Source organism: Acipenser ruthenus, chromosome 48, assembly GCF_902713425.1.
Source record: "Acipenser ruthenus chromosome 48, fAciRut3.2 maternal haplotype, whole genome shotgun sequence".
Taxonomy (NCBI): domain Eukaryota; kingdom Metazoa; phylum Chordata; class Actinopteri; order Acipenseriformes; family Acipenseridae; genus Acipenser; species Acipenser ruthenus.
The window spans coordinates 5,582,259-5,598,383 of record NC_081236.1 but is presented as its reverse complement, the minus strand read 5'-3'; the positions used below and the strand labels follow the sequence as shown (position 1 = coordinate 5,598,383).

Sequence of the window (16,125 nt, the reverse complement as noted above, 5' to 3'; positions counted from 1 at the left end):
CCACTCAGCCGTTCCTGCCACATGCATCCAGAATTGTAGTGCTCTTTTTTGCATGCTGGTGAGCAGTGGGTAGCAGCCTGATTCAGCCCTGCATGCATGGTTTGGTGTTTTCTGCTCTACCTGTAATATGTTTTTGCAGAATTCAGCATGCAGGGTTTCTACTGGATGTTTATCCCATTTTACATAATCTTGTTGTGTGACTGGACTCCATACCTCACTTCCATGTAGCACAATGGGATGGATAACTCTTGCCAGATTCTGACAGGGAGATTTATTTTATAAAGCCTCCTTTTGATGGTATAAAAAAGCTCTGCCGGCTTTTTCTTTTAGTGCATTCACTGCCAGGTTAAAGCTACCGGACGCACTGATGGTCAGGCCTAGGTATGTATATTGTGTGGTGTGTTCTAGGGTGGTGTTGTATAGAGTGAAGTGGGACCTGCTTCTTTGAGATCTGCCCTTTTTAAGATCATAATTCTGGTATTGTTCATGTTGCCTGTCAGGGCCCAGGTGTGACAGTACTGCTCTAGCCCCTGCTCTGTGGGTGACAGCAGGACCAGGTCATCTGTATAGAGCAGGAAATTAAATTTCTTTGTCATGTAGAGAGAGGCCAGGGACTGCAGACTGATCCAACACCACTGATGTAAATATTGAACAGTGTTGGACTCAGACTGCAGCCCTGTGTGAAGAATTCTGTTCTTTTGTTGTCAATTTTTATTTCACACTTGTTTCCTGAGTACATTGACTTTATTATGTCATAAATGTTACCCCCTGCACCACGTTGTAGAATTTCATCATTTAAACCTTCATTCCAAATGGAATCAAATGCTTTTTTAAATTCTATAAAACAAGAGAAAATGTTTCCTTTATTTTTTTGTTGTACATGTTTGTTGATTAGGGTGTGGAGGGTGTAAATATGGTAATTGGTAATTTGGTAGAAATCCAATCTGACTCTTACTCGGGACACTGTGTTCGGTAAGGAAGGCCAGTATTCGGGAATTGATGATACTGCAGAATACCTTCCCCAGGTTGCTGCTCACACAGATGCCTCGGTAGTTGTTGGGGTTGAATTTGTCTCCACTTTTGTAAATTGGGGATATAAGCCCTTGGTTCCAGATGTCAGGGAAGCAGCCTTCCTGTAGTACCAGGTTGAATAATTTAAGCAGGGCCTCCTGCAGCCCAGGGCTGCTGTGTTTGAGCATCTCGGTACTGATGCTGTCGGGTCACAGGCTTTCCTGGGTTTGAGTCCCTGGAGCTTCTCTGCTAGCTCCTGCGGGGAGATTGGGAAGTCAAGTGGATTCTGGTTGTCTTTAATAGATAGTTATAATGATTTAAGTTTTTCCTGAATTAAATTTTGCTCTGTTGTAAAATCCTCTTGTAGGGTTTCTTTGTAAAGATCTTCATTTTCTATTGTCAGTTCTTGTTTCTGTGTGGAGTTCATATTGTTCCACATTCCCAGAACTGATTTTGGTTAATAGATTCCTCAGTGTCTGTGAGGGTTGTGTTCGTGTGTTTCTCTTTGTTCTGTTTCAGGGTGTGTTTGTGTTGCTTTAGGGTCTCGCAGTACCTGAGGTGTAAATCTGGGTGTGTGGCTGATGATGTTTTTGATTTGATTCTTGTCTTAGTTTTTTCCTTATTGTTTCACATTCATCATCACACCATTTTTCTTTGGGTTTGTGCTTCTGATTGTTTTTTACTTGTTCATTTTTTTGAGATTTGCCTTGCTTGCTGTTTGTTCTAATATTTCATTCATGTGTTTAACTGCCAGATTTACTCCTCTCACATTAGGCTGGCACTGTGTGATTTGGAAGTTGTCAGTAACGTTAGTGATTTTAGGAGAGCCAGTTGCTTTATCGAATTCCTCTGTTCTGTTTGGAGCCCATTTATAAGTATGGTTCAGATGGTGCAGCTTGCATGGCTGTATTAGTGTGTTACTGGGCTGTGCTGTTCTTTATAGGAACACAGTAATTTGACTGTGGTCTGACAGAGGTGTTTGTGGCCTGACAGTGAATACATTAATAAAGGAGGGGTCCAGGTCAGTGATGGCGTAATCAACTACGCTAGTCCCAAGAGCTGAGCAGTATGTGAATCTACCTAAAGAGTCCCCTCTGATCCTGCCATTAATGATGTACAGACCCCAGGCTTGAAAGAGATGCACTAACTGCCTCCCATTTGTGTTCACATACCATCAGGGTTGTTTCTGTGGATTGAGGTGGGTGTGAGGTACAGAGGGGTTTGTCCAAATACACGACTGTTACTTTGTGTGCTTCTACAGTCAGGCTCTGTTCCTGTTCTGGTGTTGAAATCCACACAGAGCAGCACATTTCCCTGGGTCTGGAAATGGCTGATCTCTGTGTGGAGGGTATGAAAATATTCCTGTCACACGGCTGGCTGAGTGGTGACGTCAGAACCAGGAAATGAATACACAGAGAACAGATGAGGTGAAATGATGAAAGCGCTGTTGCACGATTTATTATAAATAAAAGGTTTAAACAAACAGAAAACAGGACACGGCACTTTAGGCCAAAATAAATAGAAGAACAAAATGATGAAACAGTAAACAGACAAACACACACGGTGAGTTTAAACACTTATTTACCTTACGTTACGTTATTTTACTTTCTTTCTCCTCCTCTCTCCCATTCTCCACTCACCGAACACACAACCCCGAGTGAGTAAAACGTGTATCTATATATACTGTTGTGCTGGGATTCAATTACTAATTAATTATTCACTTGAATCCCAGCACGTGAATTAATTATGTGCAACCTCAAGCTCATATATTAATTACTTTAAATGCACGTGAAGTGATGTGCAATCCTCGTGCTTAAATACAACTATACATTTTAAATAACTCGTGCTGCACACAATTTATATCCTGTGCAGCCATCTCTACACACCAACATTAACACACCACACGCAACATACAATACAGAAATGCACACAGGGGCGGGGCACATTGCCACAATTACACAGGTAAACGTCAGTTTCACCTTGGACTGCGTTTTTGTTTATTTTGAGCCACGTGTGTGTCTGTCCTTGTTTAATTGAGCCGATGGATTGGGCGAGCTCCCCTCTGTGCCACACTAGTATTCCCCCTCGAGTCCCTGCCGTGTGTGACTGTGCTGTGTTTCAGGGAGGGCACTATGATCTCCCTGTAGCCTGAGGGACAGTGAGTGGCACATCTGCACGGCACCACGTCTCTAATAGGATCATAATATCAATATTATTTACATTGAGAACAAACTCAGGGTCTGTGCTCTTCAGCCTGAAGACGGAGGAGTGTAGACCCTGGATGTTCAGCAGCTGATTGAAAGAGATCTCATCTTCTCTCTTTCTTCTTTTAAATTTATATTATTTCTAATAAAACAAAATGCAAATTACAACATTAAGTAAATATGTAGATGTGTCTGTGCAGTCATACTGTGTCTGATATGTACACACACACACACATATATATTCCTGGTTGAGGTGCACTCTGTTGTATGGTGTGTGGGGGGGTGTGCCAGGTGTACGCTGGGCATCAGAGCACAGCCCCGAACGATCTCAGCGTTGATATTACTGGTGATGTGTGGGGGGAGGGTCTGCTCTGTGGAAATGACAACTCTGGAGTCTGAACTCCTGCGTGGAAAAAAAAAAAATAATAAAACAGGATTCAAAATAAATAAAAGATCATAACAATAAAAGCGTCAGACCGCAAAAAAAGTGAATCTGATGTCTTAATGGACGCAGTTCTTGGTCACAGACCTGCAGCGACCGGCGCCGATGTGTTGAATTCAGAGACTTGTCTTCTGGAAAGGATTTCTCCTTTAAATTGTTTAACGCTGACAGGGATCATTTCAAACAGAGACAAATCATACCTTACAGTGTGTGAACTGCAAGGTCTGCTGCTGCTTCATGAATTGGGTTCCATGTATTTATCAGCAACACTTTATATTGCGTGGCATAAATTAATATTAAATAGATATGCAATAGATATTAAATGAATGTTAAATTAATATTAAATAGATATGCAATTGATATTAAATGAATGTTAAATTAATATTAAATAGATATGCAATTGATATTAAATGAATGTTAAATTAATATTAAATAGATATGCAATAGATATTAAATGAATGTTAAATTAATATTAAATAGATATGCAATTGATATTAAATGAATGTTAAATTAATATTAAATAGATATGCAATTGATATTAAATGAATGTTAAATTAATATTAAATAGATATGCAATAGATATTAAATGAATGTTAAATTAATATTAAATAGATATGCAATTGATATTAAATGAATGTTAAATTAATATTAAATAGTTATGCAATTGATATTAAATGAATGTTAAATTAATATTAAATAGATAGGCGATAGATATTAAATGAATGTTAAATTAATATTAAATAGATATGCAATTGATATTAAATGAATGTTAAATTAATATTAAATAGATAGGCGATAGATATTAAATGAATGTTAAATTAATATTAAATAGATATGCAATTGATATTAAATGAATGTTAAATTAATATTAATAGATATGCAATATATATTAAATGAATGTTAAATTAATATTTAATAAATGTGCAATTGATATTAAATGAATGTTAAATTTATATTAAATAGATAGGCGATAGATATTAAATGAATGTTAAATTAATATTTAATAAATGTGCACCAGCTGTTTTCTTGCTAAATGTTAACCAAATATCGATTGAAAATGTAATGGCACGTCACGTCCATTTATATTACGTTTTGTTACCGTTGAAAATATGTAATAATTTCCCCTTATTGAAAATACAGTTACTGACTGAAATGTCAATGGAAAGTAACAAGGAATAATTGAACGTAAATTTAATATGCAATTTAACATTCATTTAATATCAGTTTAATATTAATTTATGCCACGTAATATAAAGCGTTATCATTTTTTCTAATGAATAAAGTGATCAGTAATCGCGCATATTATTTTGTGGTTACTTTATAAACCAGTCCTTAACAGAAAATAAATAAATAAAGAAATAAGCTCCATATATTGGAAATGTGCAAAGTATCTGAAAATCACATTCAATTCAGTCATTTTAAAAAATCCCATCTATTAACATTGCATGTATAAAAACAAGCTGTACAGAAAAATCTCTTTAATGTTTTGTTTAGATTTTGTTTTTAATAGGCCTGCTTTAAATCTATTTTTTCTGACGTGTTTACCGACATTTTTAAATACTATCTGTAACTTTTTAAAGTTATTATTAGTAGTAGTTAATCTAACTTTAATAATATGAAATGAAATTATTCGGTTTGTATTTGCAGTCAGCAGCATGTGAAACACAAACCCATATTTGTGTATTCGTGTGAAATCTTTTGGTACTTTATCGTTTGGGACAGTCCGACCTCGGGATCCATTCTCAAAACAAATCCACAGCACTCCTCTGTGCGCGCGTGTCCGTGGAATCTGACGTCACGTTCCACAGGCAGCTGCTTCTTTGAGCTGCAGTGTGAACACACCCGCGCTGGGGGGGCTCGGCTCGGCTTGGCTCGGCTCGGGTGTGCTGCTCTGAAAAGGCTAAGATGTTTGGGCTCCAGATCTTGTTCACTCGCCGGTCACGGAAGAGCCTCCGTCAGGGTTTTCTCTCACACTTTCAGTTTGTGTTGTTCTTCTCCCCTCTTCAGGATCGCGTATCTCACGGCTCATTGCGTTCACTGCGGTTTCCATGACAACCGAACACTGCTACAGTTCGAAATTCGAAGAATTGCTACAATTCAGGGGCGTAGCTAGGAATGGACATTTGGGTGGGCCCCAACTTCGGGTGGACGGGCAAGTACCAAAGGTCTGACGTCACAGGAAATAGTTTACATTACAAACACGATTTAAATCAATTAAAACTCTGAATACATCAAATATCTCCGCGGGGTTTGAGCAGTGCAACGTAGCCAAGACTGATAATATATGGTGCCGAGTGAAGCAAGGCGAACATGTTTTGCAGTTTATAACAGTAGTTGCACGTATACACTACAAATACAAAGCAAACATGCATACAACCTACAGAAACAAACACACTGTGCACAATAACTGCAAAAACCGTTTCATTTGACAAAGTGAAAACAGAAACTAACAGAATTGTGAAAACAAAGTCATTATTTACAAAAATAACATAAAAGGCTTTTTTTCACTTTACTGCATAGCATTTTTAACTTCAAAAATGAAAAACTATAATAAAATAAACATTTCAAAACAAAATATTGTGTAACCAGCTGTACACTGGTTATAAGTAGGCCTACATACAAAATCGAAATAAAATGAAATGTAGGTACATTACTGGCGCATTTGTTGATTCGTCGGTTCGTTTTCTTTTTACAAAATTTGTCGGGACATTGCTAATGCGTAAGACACAAATATAGCTATGGTTTACTGCAAAGTTGGCGAAACATTCTGTATTATATTTCTTAGCATACACCCTTATCCAAGGCAACTTACAATTGATACAAGATATCAAATTTTTTACATACAATTGCCAATTTATACAGTTGGGTTTTTACTTGCTCGAGTGTACAACACCAGTACCCCCCACCTGGGATTGAACCCACGACCTTTCAGTCAGGAGTCCAGAGCCCTAACCAGTACTCCACACTGTTGCCCTGTGTAGGTACTTAGATAGCTAATTGCAAATGTAAAAAATAACTAAACAGCAGCTGCACAAGCTGGTTGCTTGCATGCCTTGCAATGAAAGAAACGTTCCTGTATGTATGCTGCCGACGCGCTGTAATTTCAATACTATAGTATCGAAGATGTAAGATCTCATATCTCAGCCATCCAATCATCAATCTTTTTTTTCATAACCATGACAACGGTGCTGAGGTGGGTGGGACGGATATATTTTTTGAACCACAAGGATGAGCTAGACTCAGTGGATTACAGTCTGATACGGTTTGGCATGAAATGTTTTTAATTGTCAATCGCTCCATAACTGGGTGGGCCCATGAGCAAATGGTGCCACCCCTGCTACAATTCCAACTGCAATTCCAAACTGCCACTTGAGATCAGCCTGTCCATTTAAGAGACTATCTTGGGGTTTAGTTAATATTTATATCTAGCAAATATTATTTCAAGATTTATTTTAATTGAGGTAAGAGGCTCACCTTCTGCTTTTGTCACCTTTCTTTCTTTCTTTCTTTCTTTCTTTCTTTCTTTCTTTCATTCCTCTTTTCTCTCGTATTCCTGGTTCTTTGGTCCTCTTGTAATCCTCGGTTGGTTTTGTCGTTTCTTCTTTGCTTGTTATGTATTTAATATTTGCATTAGTAGTTTTTTCCCTCTGGTTTAGTTCAGTATATATTCTAATTTACTGATGTCATGTTTTCAGCATTTTGTTTAATTAGAAAACAATACAAATTATATTTTAATTAGGAGCTCATCTTAAAGGTGAAGGTATGAAGGCGGTACCTTCATACGTCCTTCATATGATAATAATAATAATAATAATAATAATAATAATAATAATAATAATAATAATGTCTCCTCTCTGCTCCACAGTTGATGTGACTCTGGACCCTGATACAGCACACCCTGAGCTCACCCTGTCTGCGGAGGGGAAACGAGTGAGAAAGGGAGAGACACGGCAGCGTCTCCCTGACACTCCAGAGAGATTTGATGTCTGGCGCTGTGTGCTGGGCAGGGAGGGCTTCACCTCGGGAAGACACTACTGGCAGGTGCAGGTGGGGGGGAATACATGGTGGAGATTAGGAGTCAGCAGAGAGTCTGCTGAGAGGAAGGGGGGGTTCAGCATGACCCCCCAGCAGGGTTACTGGACTGTGAAGTGGAGGTGGATTGGAGGTGGGTTCACTGCTCTCACTGACCCCGAGACCCCCCTCCCCCGGAGCCTGGAGCCCCAGAAGCTGGGGGTATATCTGGATTATGAGGAAGGGCAGCTCTCCTTTTACAATGTCGAGACCAGATCTCACATCTACACTTTCACTGACATGGATTTCAATCCCAATGAGAAACTCTATCCACTCTTCTATACTTGGGGCAGTGATACAGACCTTGTGCTGGAGTCCCCTGACCCTGACCCTGTCAGCGCTGCAGATTAAACACACATTGCTGTCTGAACCAGGAAACTATTCAAACAGCTCAGACAATCTCCTCTTCATTTTCACTGACACTCTCTCTCCACTCTTCTGGGCTGATGAGAAGAAATCCTCTCTCTTCCACCCTCTTACCCTGAGCCCCTCCTCTTTATTTCTCTACATCCCCTTTCCTACTCTCCCTTCCCGTCTCCCTCTCTCTTCCTCCTCCACCTCTTCATCTCCAGATCCCTCTTTCTCTCCTCAATCCTTCTCTCTCCCTCCCCTCTTATGGCTCTCCTCTCTCTTTCTCTTTCCCTTCCCTCTGATATGTTAATCCCCTCCCTTTCCCACTCTCCCTCTCTCCACCCTGCCATCTCTACTCTCCCTCTCTCCACCCTGCCATCTCTACTCTTCCTCTCTCCTCCCTGCCCTTACTCTCCCTCTCTCCTCCACCCTCTCTACTCTCCCTCTCTCCTCCATCCTCTCTACTCCTTCTCTCCACCCTGCCTTCTTTACTCTCCCTCTCTCCACCCTGTCTTCTCTACTCTCCCTGTCTCCTCCATCCTCTCTACTCTCCCTCTCTCCTCCCTGCCCTCTCTACTCTCCCTCTCTCCACCCTGCCTGCTCTACTCCTCTCCCTCCCTCTCTTCTCTACTCTGCCTCTCTCCTCCCTGCCCTCTCTACTCTCCCCTCTCTCCTCCATGCCCTGTACTCTCCCTCTCTCCTCCATGCCCCCTCTAATTTTGAACTGTGATATTTTGTAACAACTGTAAGTTGCTCTGGATAAGGGCGTCTGCTAATAAATAAATAATGATAAAACACTTTCTAGACAATAGATGAATGCATTATTTTCCATGTAATCAATATTTACACTGAAGCTGAGATGCTCCCTGAATATTATTCATTGCTAAACTCAGTGAACTGAATTCTGCTATTTTGATATGAATCTTCTGTTCTGTTTTTGTAGCGCATCTATTTTCTATCTTTCTTGATAAAATGTATAAAAGATATAACGGTGTTGTGTGATTTACTGCTCAATTGTTTACCTCGGCAATCTTGAACTCGTAAAAAGAAAGACATTCATGACAGCAGAGTGCTGATTAAATGAGACCATTACACATATGAATGAATTGGATCCTTAAATTGGACATTTTAATTGTGATTCTTCACACAACAATAACAAACCTGTTGGGTCCATGAGCAGATTCTTCACAGAGACACTGTGCTCTAATCTAGCTACTATAGTCAATCAAACACTGTGTTCTAGTCTAGCTGCTATAGTCAGCACTCAGACACTGCTCTAGTCTAGCTGCTATAGTCAATCAAACATTGTCCTCTAGTCTAGCTGCTATAGTCAGTAAGCAAACACTGTGCTCTAGTCTAGCTGCTATAATTAGCAATCTCCACACACTGTGTTCTAGTGTAAGTGCCCTCAGTTTGACCCTGTGTTCTGGCCACGCCCCCCTCCAGTGCAGTAGCCATGAAGGACTTCCCGCTGCTGCACAGGGGTGGGGGGGGGGGGGGTGGGAGGGTTCATGTCGGGAACAAACCTCGAAGAGGCCGACTACGACATGAGGACTCCGATGCATGTAGCCGTGTCGGCCAACGATCCAGAGATGGTGGAGAAACTGCTGAACTACAGATCCACACCACTGAGGAGAGAGGGGAGGGAGGGAAGGAGAGAGGGAGGGAGGAGCAGACAGCTGGGGCTGTACTACAGATCCACACCGCTGGTGAGAGAGGGGAGAGGGAGAGGGAGAGAAGGAGGGAGAGAGGGAGGGAGGAGCAGACAGCTGGGGCTGTACTACAGATCCACACCACTGGTGAGAGAGGGGAGGGGGAGAGGGAGGGAGGGGGAGAGAGCTGGGGCTGCACTAAGATCCACACCGCTGGTGAGAGAGGGGAGGGGGAGAGGGAGGGAGGGGGAGACAGCTGGGGCTGAACTACAGATCCACACCGCTGGTGAGAGAGGGGAGGGGGAGAGGGAGGGAGGAGCAGACAGCTGGGGCTGTACTACAGATCCACACCACTGGTGAGAGAGGGGAGGGGGAGAGGGAGGGAGGGGGAGAGAGCTGGGGCTGCACTACAGATCCACACCGCTAGTGAGAGAGGGGAGGTGGAGAAGCTGGGGCTGTACTACGGAGCAACACCGCTGGTAACAAGGGATTTTTTTGTATCTCTGCGCTTGCCTGTTTAATAGTAATGGATGATATCTCTACCTTGTTTGAGTGGGGATCTGTGGAGGATTGCAGGCCCTGTACACACTCAAGTTAGTTTACATATCCCCACCTCCTCCTCAAAGCACAGAGTTACTTCCAGTCTAATTTAGAAATACTAAAAGAAACATAACAGATTCAGTTCATATGTGTTTAAATTGTCATTTTTATTCAGCATACATGGTAAATATGTTCACCTTGTATTTAAAACATCCTGGAGATTTCACAAAATACAATCATTTTGTGCATGTTGTTTTTGATTTTATTTTAGTCTCTATGATGAGGGTTACACAGACCACTGAAACCAATTTCAGTTCTTACTAAAATAATTCTACTGCAGTTCAAAACAGAATTCCCTCAGTGTTAGCGGTGCATCACTTCCATTCACTACACAGCTCTCACATGTGTAGCTTTTGAAAGATGTTGCAGCAAAACATGGATTCTCATTTGAACACCTCTGGTGCTACCCTTGGGTAATCTCTGTTTGCACAAGCCAGGCTTTCAAAAGCTTACTAGAATGGAAACTTTTCATTCTACAACACGATATGTGCTACAGTGCTGCACCCGGTTAAAGAAATCTCCATTTGCAAGCCATGGTTTCAGTTAGGGTTGCACTTCCTTGTTCACCTGGAGGGTGAAATTGTCCCCGCCCCTTCGCTGGCTTCTTTCCTGTCATTAACCAATCAGCTGCGCTCCCCCTGCTGACTGGCAGGCCGTCAGCCAGTAGCATGACCAAGAAGACACTGCAGAGGTGAAGTGAGGCGGGGAGTCCAGCAGCCTTCCCGAGTGCGAGGCACAGAAACAGAACTTCCTTTAATCCAGTGATCATGTCAAATCCAGGTCTGCAAGAACATCTTTCACAAACTGGACATCTGAGAGCTAATGCAACTTCCATGCAGGTCATCTTTATGAAATTATTTTATTAAGCTATAAATCACTTAAAGAAAAAAGAAAAATCATGAATTTCCACACACTTTAACTTACCAACAGTGTAGATTTTTATTTAAATCTCCACATGACTTCAAACGCTCTGGAAGAAAGGCTTACAGACAGACGTCTTCACATTTTTTTTTTTTAATTTGTAAAAAGCACCTTTTGAAATGTAAAATTCAGATTGCAAAAGCAGTGGCTCAGTGTGTGAGGTTTACTGGTCCCAGTTTAAAGAGCGCACTGGTTTAGTAGACGTAACTGGCAGTGAAGAGAGACTGGGAGGCAGCCTTGTCTTTCTGTCCGCTGTGAACGTAAAATCCAGTTGACGCCAATCCGTTAATCTGAAGAAAAAAATAATAAACCAATCAGTAACACACAGAGAGACACACACATACACACAGAGGTATAGACATACATAGAGACAGAAGACACTGACAGGGTGAAAAACCCTCCTCTGTAAAGAAGGGTTTATTTTTGTGATGGATTTTGTCCCCTGCAATAATACATGATAACAGCCTGCAAGCATTCCTCACATTCACAAGCATTATACAAGCAGAATTCACATAGAAATAGGACACACACACACAAACACACGCACGCACGCACACACACACACACACACACACACACACACACACACACACACACGCACACACACACGCATGTGGGGGGAGGGGACACACACATGTAGGCAGGGCTGGATTTAAGGGGGGGGGGAACCGAGACATTTGTCCAGGGCCCTGAGCTGCGGAGGGGGCCCGCAGCCTGGTTAAAATAAATATGTAAATAAAAATGGCTATTTTAGAGTTTTAAATCCAATCCACTTGCCCCGTGATCGCACTAGGAGGACGGCGAGAGAGAGAGAGAGAGAGAGAGAGAGAGAGAGAGAGAGAGAGAGAGAGAGAGAGAGAGAGAGAGAGAGAGAGAGAGAGAGAGAGAGAGAGAGAGAGAGAGAGAGAGAGAGAGAGAGAGAGAGAGAGAGAGAATGGAAAAAACTTAGCGGTGCAGCGAAACGAATAAAACAAAAGGAAAAGCTAGCTAGTGAAAAATGCCTGCTGGAAAACATTGAGACGATCACATTACGGGTTTAAATCCTATAAAAATGAAGTAACGACAACAACTAATGAACCTGAACAACTGGTCAGCGAGAGTTTAGGCGGCGCTGCTGTTCCAGATAACGGGGCTGAAGAATTAGAAAGTAGAACAGAACCAGGAGTCGGAGCCAGTCTGCCCACATCGGCGATCAACGATCAAGATAACTTCAATCTGCCTTTCACTTTAAAACACAGACTTGAGGAATAACATTCTGGAGAGATTCGACAGAACGAGTGTAACAGGTCTTTGATAAATTTATGTTAATAATTTGACTGCGCCACCTTGTGTTTATGGAGGACAAGGACCTCGAGTGGTTGGTTCCGCACAAACTCTTTTATCCGGGAGAAACCAAGCAATCGCACACCAAAAATAATCTTTACAAGTTTTTATTAGTAATAATTGATTTTAAAAAATCTCAAACACATTAACAATAATGTAAACCATATGACAATGCCACCTTCACTTCACAGTCTATAACAATTGTCTAGTATATATAGGGATGATACAATAAAACAAACTCTAAATCTATCAGTTTCTTATAGTGAAGTTAATTAAACTAGTTACCACAGATTATATTATTGCAGTTTATATAAAATACTTGGATCTATCAGTTTCTTAAAGTCTCTCCGCGTTCCAGCGGAATCTCCTTCACAAGTCCGGCTCTCCCTCTCACAATATTCCTCCGCATTTATAAAGGCAGGAGATGATTGGCAGGGCGGGGAGATCAAGCAGCGAGCCGCTGGCAAGCAGAGCCGTGGAACGGGAGACGCGGTTGCTAAGCAACAGGGGGGGGGGGGGGGGGGGGGCGTGCATTGGGCAGACAGTCCTTCAGCCAATCGGAGTTTCGCTCGTATAGTTCCATAGAGGAAAGAGAGAAAGTAGTTTAGGGGGGTCCAGTGAAGCAAATACATCAAACCACACTCGAGATGAGAAATAATAATAAAGAGGTGTGCAACAAAACACACATTTATATAAATAAATCAACACACACACACTCACACACACACACACACACACACACACACACACACAATACACATTCATCAAATAATAATATGAGAAACACAATCCACACGTGAATGATAATAATAATAATAATAATAATAATAATAATAATAATAATAATAATAATAATAATAAGACCCTACTACAATCGCACAGTTTCGTTTTTCAAAGCTGGTAAAGGATTTCCTCGTGAGTCAGGGCAGTACACGTGCTTATTAGAGTGACTGTATCCTGCTTACAGCGCGTCCACTCAAACAACACGGGGGTGAAAAAAAAAAACATACATTTTAACACGTAGTCACGTGATAATTTCATTTCTCGTAATTACGTGTTACTTTGTCACGCATTTACGTGATCATTTTTTAACACATAGTTACGTGTGGTTCTCTATATACGTGTTTTTTTATTATTTTATTTTTATTTGAATTTATTTATTTATTTTTGTAAGGTAGCAATGCGCTTCCTTAATATTTGTAATTACAGAAGCGCTTCTGAATTAACTGCGCTGAACCGGGCAGCTGTGAAAGGGAGACATTAAGGGCGCGTTCACGGAGATCATTCTGCGCGGAGTCTGTGCAGAATCTGACCAGTTCATAGAAGATCATTGGATAAACTGGTCAGATTCTGCACAGAATGATCTCCGTGAACGCACCCTGAGTCTGTCTTTATTCACTTCAATGCGCAATTCACTTATTACAGTGACTGTATCCGATTGGGGAGCACCGATTGGCTGGCTGGCTGAAAAGAGGGGAGCTCTGATTGTCTGGCTTGGTGACAAGAGGGGAGCTCCGATTGGCTGGCTTGGTGACAAGAGGGGAGCTCCGATTGGCTGGCTTGGATACAAGAGAGGAGCTCTGATTGGCTGGCTTGGTGACAAGAGGGGAGTTTCGATTGGCTGGCTGGCTGAAAAGAGGGGAGCTCTGATTGTCTGGCTTGGTGACAAGAGAGGAGCTCCGATTGGCTGGCTTGGTGACAAGAGGGGAGCTCCGATTGGCTGGCTTGGTGACAAGAGAGGAGCTCCGATTGGCTGGCTTGGATACAAGGAGGAGCTCTGATTGGCTGGCTTGGTGACAAGAGGGGAGTTCCGATTGGCTGGCTTTGGTGACAAGTGAGACCTCTGATTGGCTGGTTTGGTGACAAGCGGGGAGCTCCGATTGGCTGGCTTGGTGACAAAATGGGAGCTCCGATTGGCTGGCTGGGTGACAAGAGGGAAGTTCCTATTGGCTGGCTTCGTGACAAGATGGGAGCTCGATTGGCTGGTTTGGTGACAAGAGGGGAGCTCCGATTGGCTGGCTGGGTGCAGCGGGAAGGAGAGAGCTTGCTGGGCGGACAGTTTGAAGAGGAGAGCGAGAATCATATCTGATAAATATTCTTTTCTCTAAGGAATGTAAAATGTTCCGAGTATGCGTCTAGAGCTATCGGCAGTGCAGCCTGAACCTTGTGTAGCCATCTAAAACTGTACTGAATACATAATTATTCCCCTAGCTATTTGTGGTGTTATACTGCCATCTACTGGAGTAATAAAGTTATGTATTAGGTGGTAAGAGGAAGCGGAAGCTGTGTGTTGTTTTTGCCGCGCAGAGTAAAAAATAAGACGAAGGTTTCGGCCATTGCTGATTTCACCTTGTAAGCCTGTCTCCCTTGGTTTTTGTTTTATTCCATCAGTAAGTTAGGTCATCGACTCGAACGCTACACTTGTTAGAATAGATATTTGTAGATATTTCGTTCTTGTGACTGATTCAAACGTCGATAGATCTACTCGTTATAGTTTTTATGGTCCGGTTTCTGCATATGAGAGACGAACACAATGCTTGTGTGAACGCACATTTTAATTTAGACGCACAGATGCGACCAGAAATCCCTAAAGGGTTACTATAAACAATAAACGAGATTTATTTATAAAGCTGAAAAGTATAAAACAAAAGAGAAAAAAAGAACCTCACAGTCGGATCTAAACTCAAAGCTCAATCGCAATGCACTCTGGGAATGTAGTTTATTGGTGTCCACTACCCACTGTTAATCACACATTAAAAACTACAAATCCCATACCCGCCAGTTTCACTGAATTATCAACCGACAGTTCAACCAACAGTGGATAAAAGATTCCCCCTGGCTTCAGTTTGACAGCGTTAAAAAAAAAAAAAACAACTCCATGTTGTGTCTGTTTCATCAGGATGCAGGGGAACTGATGGCAGGACAGACTGCATTTTAACAGGGAGCCAGGAGTTCAAACATGAAAATATCTTAAACACAGCGCTTCAAAACGCCACGCAGTGTGCGGAGAGGCAGCTCAGCGCGCTGCCATGAACAGCAAGCAGCGCCTTCTGAGGAGCATGCGAGCAGACAGCTAAAAACAAAACCCTCCATTTTAATTGTGTTGATGCAACAGTATAGAACTGTTATGAAAGAAAGGAAGGAAAAAAATATCTGTAGATATTCAACAATACATTTGAGCAAATAATATACTAAAGGTGCAACAATTATTCAATGCACCGATTATTGATTGTCTGACCTTAATTGTACTGATCCTTTAAAAGATTTAGTGCCCATGTTAAATCTGTACCTACTGTGTTTCAAAGTAGTGTTTGGATTATTTATGGAAACGTTATATACAGTTGTGCCTATAGATTTTTAAAAGCTGAATTTAGTTTAGTAGTTTAATGAGTTAGGATTTGTGAACATGAACGGAATTCAAATATTAACGGTAACAAACAGCCACAGTTCAGATTGATGTGATTTGTGTTAAAACAGTTTTTTTTCTATTATTATTATTATTATTATTATTATTATTATTATTATTATTATTATTATTATTATTATTACC

General features: G+C 41.4%; 1 protein-coding gene across 1 annotated transcript in view; it reads left to right on the top strand.

Annotated features, from left to right (window-relative positions):
* Positions 1–16,125, top strand: part of LOC117404705 (butyrophilin subfamily 1 member A1-like) — a 163,527-nt gene that overhangs the window by 49,229 nt on the left and 98,173 nt on the right. The gene's annotated exons all lie outside the window — the stretch shown is intronic.